Raw genomic sequence first — 6,607 nt, 5'->3', positions numbered from 1 at the left:
AAAGAAAGAAGAAAAGAAGAGAAAAAGAGAAATGTTTAGTTATCGAATAGCTCTTTATTAACTTTCTGGAAAATTGATATCTGAAAAGAAGTTAATTAAAAACAACAACAACAACATTGTATTTCTTATTGTTCTTTTTTATTGGTATTTCTCTTCCATTATCTTCTCCTAAATACTACAAGATATTCGTGTTTGGTACAAAACACAACAGAGATTGACAGAGAAATAAAAAAAGTAAAGATAAACATATTAGCTGTTTTATAACCGTGCTTTCATAAAGCCAATTTTTTCATGTCTCTCAATGATTCTTATATGACAACAATAGTTACCAAAATTCTTGGAGTAAAGTTACAGGGAAAAATATCAGCTAAATGTTTCTTTACTTTGGTAATAGACTTTTCATTTTTTTACTTTGCTTTATTAAATAAGTTTGCTATAATTGTCTTGATTAAAATTATTTTAATTGGTAATCTTTACGTTACCCTTGGGGCCGATTTGAACTTTAGTGTTACTCCAAAGGCAGGGGGATGGAGATAATGGCGCAGAAGTGGTAGTTAGCATTTTTCCTCTGTTCTTCCTCATTGATGCTGTGTAGAATCACAGATCAGTGCTATTTAGAAAAAGTTTATTAAAAGTATATTTTAGAAAGACAAAGCACGCTGCAAGTATGCACATGGTTTTGGTAAAGAGCTGTAACAGAGCACCGTAACAATAACCAAAAACCCCCAGAAGTAGAAATATCTGCCTTATATTTGGGCCATGAGTGGTGGTTCTAAAGTCATCCTAGGGTGATTGGTATGGGAGGCCATTTTGATTGACACTTGGCTGCTATGTAACTCTTTGCCAAGTGTCCGTGTGCTTACCCATAATTCTACTACCATTGGGTATTCTTTGGGCAGTCTCTAGGCTGGGTCCCTATTCCCTTGTTTCCTTGTCACTCATGTCTGACTAGCTACCTAACATTTAGAAAATAAAAATTAAGAGAGTAATTTGGGAGTATTCTTGTCATTTGTGTGACTATTAAATATTTTTAGTTTTTCAGGATGGCCATCAAGGGGCAATATTTATATTTTAAACTATATTAAGACCGTCCCTCCAATCTCACTGAAATCTAAATCTATTTACATAAACTACCACATGAACAGTGTTACATGGAGTTTAGCAATACAGGGTAGCTGTACTATCATTGAATTATTTTAGAGTTTCTACCTCTAGGTTAATAGCTCAGAGAGAAAATTTTTCACCTCTATTATAAATTAATTTTAATCTTTTTAAAGGGAATATGTTCCTTCTGGTAGAATTCTCTACATAAATAACATAGGCCCACATTAAATCACCAACTAGCTAAAATTAAAAAGACTAACAATCCTAAATGGTGAGCATGTAGAGCAACTGCAATCCTCATGTGCTGATGACAGAAGTATAAAATGGTTGAATTACATGAAAAAAAATTATAAATTTTTGATAAAACTAATATATACTTACCCCTTAGTCGACAATTCTACATTTCTACTCCTACATATTTATGCAAGAGGAAAAAAAACTGTGTGTATGTGTGTTTGAATGTGTGTATCTATTTCCGATCCTAAACAAAAAGTTAGTTAGATGTTCTCCTCCAACCAAAAGAGTTTATTCGGGGAAAAAAGAGAGAACTGCAATTTTGAACAAGCTGCCCAGGACACAAAAGAACTTCTTTAGAAGAGAAGAGAAAGGAGACAGTCCCTCCAGGTACTTGTGATCCATCATAGGAGTGAGAGCTCCCCCTACAGGCCCTCACAATTCCAGTCTTGGTTGACATCGTCGTCATTATTATTATATTCTTTTACACTATATATCTACAAAATGACTTGTACAAAAATGTTCAAAGCTGATTTGTTCTTGATAAACCAAAACTGAAAAAAAAAGTTCTGATGTCTACTGACAGGAACATGGATAAACACCCTGTGGAGTATTCATACAAAGAAACTACTGATATATACAACAGCATAAAGGAAACGTCAAAAAAAAAAAAAAAAAATAGGCTAAGTAAAAGAAACCTTTCACAAAAGAGTTAATATTATATGATATTTATATGAAGCTCTAAAATAGTAAAAACTAGTCTATGGTAAGAAGAATAAGAATAGTGATTGCTTAGGAGAACGATTGATTTGAAGTAGGGTTACAAATATTTTTGAAAATGTTTATTAAACGGCATACTTAAGATTCATGTATTTTATGGTATATAAATTCTACCTAAAAAAACTATAATCAAGTAATGAATTCTAATTAATGGCATTAAAGAGAACATGCTCAGGAGTGAGGTATACTGATATCTGTAGTTTAATTTGGAGATATAAAGACAGATGGATTTATCGTTAGAAGGATACAAGGAAGTATAGATATATGATAAAAAATACATAGCAAAATATATATTATTAACCTATGTATGAGTATCTGAGTGAATACTGTACCATTCTTTCCTTTTTTATATTTGAAATTTTTCATAATAAAAGTGAAATAATATAGGTATTTCTAAAATAACAATATTCATGTAATCACTTGTAATTATTAGCATATTGATTATTTGTTGGGTAGATAATCAATGGTAAAATTTCAGCATAAAGCAAATCAAGCATTGTGTTGCTTTTGTCCTCCAGTGTCCTTTATCTACTCATTTTTTTGTTTATGTTTGGCAAATTTCCCAATATTCTTTCAGCTAAGTATAGCAGCATTAGTAGGTTTGGACTAATGAAATGGGAGCAGAAGTAAAATATGCCACTTTGGATTTATAACAACAGGCATACATTTCTCTAGCTTCTTTGTCTCTTTGTTAGAGCTGAAACGTTGATTTCCCAGTGACTCACCTTCAACCAAGCTGACTCAGGCAGTAACTGAAGAATAGGTTTGTAACCTAAACTATTGCCTGAAATCTAATGATTAATTCACTGCCTGTCTTGTAAATATGGGGACACAGCCACACCCATTCATTTATGTATTGTCTATGGCTGTTTTCACAATACGATGGGGGAGATGAATAGTTGAGACAGTTGAATGGTATGGTATGATTACAAAGTCTAAAATATTTCCTATCAGGCCTTCACACACAAAAAAATATGTTTTGACCTTTGTTTTAGAGCCTGAAGATGGATGGATCTGAGCTCCCTGAATGAGCTCCGGGAAAAGAATTATGACACCAGGAAAGACTGGCCAGCCTGTTTTGTAAGAGAGAAATAAACTTCTGCTTATTTAGCTGCTATTTTTATTTTGTGTATTTGTTATTTTGTTGTTATTTTTTATTCTTTTTTATATAAAATTAACCATTATTTTAACAGATACCAGTAATAATTTTATATATTGTTTCAGTATCATCTGTTCTGCTGTGAATATACCAACTAATTTTAACATATTTTTATTAAAAAGTAAACTTCTTGCTCTCAAAAAGCATTATTTTTTGGTATTTGTCATTTTGAAGCTGAAGAAAAATGCCTTTGATTATCTAGATTATTGTTTCCTTCTTTTAGTGCCGTTCATTGACTTTTGGCATTTCAAAAATAAAACTCTTCTTTGTAATCCAAAAAGATATTTATTTTTCTCATTAGATTTTTTAAATAGTTTTCACCAGTGACAATAAATTTCAATGAATATCTGTTCTAAGGGGGTAGCAGATGATGTTGCTGATGAGTTGTCTCAAAAAGCATTTTTTCTTTCTCCTTTAAAAAGAAATATCACAATAGTTTTGCTCAGAAAATGTCTGTTCCTTACAGTCTAAAGATTGTTTTAATGGACATCAACACTGCTATAAATAGAGACAAGCTGTATTAACTAGAAAGAAAGTATTAGACTTAAAATCTGAACATCTGTATTGGAGTCCAGGCCCAGCAACTGTGTCAATGGGATTCCTCACCTAACTCCTCTCTAGAAGTCAGCTCTCTGATGTAAGAAGGAATAGAATCACTAGATGATTTCTAAGGTGCCTTCCAACTTTTAAAACTCCATGGCTTAGACTCACTAAATAAAGGCCAGTAGATAATGGTCGCATATAAGCATTTACTATCATACCTCGCAATATTTCACTGTTTTATTCAGTATGTTTTACATGGTTTCTTATTTAAAAAAAAACAAAAAACAAAAACCAACTACAACAAAAAACTTACCCAACAAGTCAGCTTTAAAGCATAAGAAGTGTTAGCCCTTTACTTTCCACCATGTATTATCTATCTTCATACTATCATATTTTCTCATCTATACCAATTGGCAGTGAGTGGAGACTTCAATAAATATTAATTACAACTTTGCACCCTAAACTTCATTACCAACACATCAACCAAGTCATCCTTTAAAAATATAGTCAGGTCATCTCATTTCTGTACTTAATACCCACTATAGATGTCCCCTTTCACTCAGAATAAAAGCTAATGTGTTTATGATCAGAATGTGGTTTACAAGGCCACAGAAAATCTCCCACTAGCAGGTACTACTCTCTTTCCCATTCATTCTGCTCCAGTCCCATGCTCCTTGCACATTGTTGTCTTGAGCCCTTTATATTGTTCGTTCCCCAGAAGTCCACATGGCTAACCATTTTCTTCAAAGCTTTACTCAGTCTTTACCTATCCATAACTACTTATTTAAAATTTTAACTTCCCTTGAATCTTGACACATTCCCAGTGCTCCTCGCCCTTCTCTAGATCTTCCCTCCATAGCACATATCACCTTATAACATACTATATACTATACTTCTTTGGGGATCGTTTATTATCTGACACCCCCTCACACACACAGACACACAAACAAAGGTAGATAATTTTGTCACTTTAGTTCATTGATGTATCTCAAACACTTAAAAGAGTGCCTGGCACAAAACAGATGATCAATAATATTTGTTGAATAAATTGAAATAATAAAATAAGTTATTGAATTAAGCTCTTTTCTCACCTACTTTTTTACTATGCCTAAAATATATATTTTTAATTACATCCATTTATTATGGCTGTGGATGATAGCAAGGAAAATAAAATGTTCATAGGAAGTGTTGTATATTGAATGGTTATGTCTCCCCAAATTCATATGCTGAAATCCTAACTTCCATTATAATGGTATTAGGAGATAAGGTTTTTGAGAAGTGATTAGGTGATGAGGGTGAAGCTCTCATGAATGGGATTAGTGTTCTTAGAAAAGAGACCCTAGAGAGCTCCCTTGTTCCTTCTACCATGTGAGAAAACAAAGACAAGATAGTCCTCAGTGAAGCAGAAATAAGACACTCACCAGACACCAAAGCTGCTAGCACCTTGATTTTGGACTTCCCAGTTCCTAGAACTGTGAGAAATAACTCTTTGTTGTTTATAAGCCACCCAGGCCATGATAATCTATTACAGCAGTGAGAAGGAACTAAGGCAGGAGGTAATTTCAATATTTTTGAAAAGCATTCCTAAATTATCAACATAAAGGCTAGAATCAACATTCAAATTTTCTTTGTGGAATACATTGTGTTAGAAACTGAAGACAACAAAGAGAGACATGTTCTTCCCTTCAGAGATTTTTAAACTTCTCAATAAAATAGATGTCTGCAAATATTAAAGAAGACTTAAAGTAGGAATAAATGAATGTGAGGAAAAGATTGAATGTTGTTCTAAAACATCTTTCAGTTCTGAGTTGGAGTGCTGATACCGTAAAGTGTGCCCTTGTTAAAATCCATTGGCAACAAATACTTTAGTTCCAAGAGAGTATGGGGGCAGAAGAGCAGATTAGATGAAAGAAATTTCAATATTAGATACCAGTGCAATTTTAACAGTTTTTCTATTTGTAAGAATAGACCTTATTTAGAACCAAGAACATCTCTTTACTATAAGAAACAACTATTCCTGTAACATTATAGAGAATATTATATAATCCCCTTTACCTTCTGTGACTAGTTCATTTGTCTCTTGTTACTTGCTGCATTTGTCATTTTTATTTAAATGGCATTTATAAAGGTCCTGCTCTTACTTTAAAACTTGTATTTCCACATTACTCTTTGTTTTCCCAAATAATTCACAGTTAACTATCTAAAAGTCTTTATTAAAGAAAAACTTTTCACTGAGCTATCCCAAAAGTTCGAAGCACTTCATCCATTGTTATTTTTTAAGCACTTGTGTTGCTTTTATTGTTAGGACACATACTGTTATGACTTCTAGATTATGTTAATAAGGACCCTCTCCAAAGTCTAACACAAAGCACACCACTGTTCAACCCACTGGAACCCTTGCATTTACTCATGGCAATAAATTCAATCACCTAACTTCAATTATGGCAGATTTACACTCACTTGTTACCAGTCACTACATTGACTTTAAAATTTGGCTCAGAGTTTTTCATTACCTTTGTGGAACTTCCCATTCACTCCTATCAGAATTGGCTCCCACTTATACATGCCCTCAGTCTTGACTTTCTAACAATAAATCTCAAGTTCATCAACCCCCTTGTCAAGTCTCTCATCCATGGGCAACAGAGCATTCACCTGTTATACACCCGATCTGTGGAATTCCCTAAAATGAACACTCCTCTCTAAATCCCCTGAGCTTTATAAATCCCTTTTTGAGTCTCACTTATTAAAATTTGCTTTTATTATTTGATCTGCCACTGACACATGCTG

At 33.1% G+C, this 6,607-nt stretch overlaps 1 long non-coding RNA gene across 1 annotated transcript in view; it reads right to left on the bottom strand.

The window, feature by feature from the left end:
- Positions 1-449: 449 nt before the first annotated feature.
- The window catches only part of LOC111737375, an 85,987-nt gene continuing 79,829 nt past the window's right edge, over positions 450-6,607 (bottom strand). Inside the window, exon 3 of the long non-coding RNA XR_002779421.1 lies at positions 450-610. This is a non-coding gene — a long non-coding RNA (uncharacterized LOC111737375). The remainder of the gene's footprint in view (positions 611-6,607) is intronic.

The sequence above is a fragment of the Pteropus vampyrus genome, unplaced genomic scaffold, assembly GCF_000151845.1.
Source record: "Pteropus vampyrus isolate Shadow unplaced genomic scaffold, Pvam_2.0 Scaffold26, whole genome shotgun sequence".
Lineage (NCBI taxonomy): Eukaryota > Metazoa > Chordata > Mammalia > Chiroptera > Pteropodidae > Pteropus > Pteropus vampyrus.
Note: the sequence above shows the minus strand (reverse complement) of the source record. Positions and strands in the feature narration are given on the sequence as shown.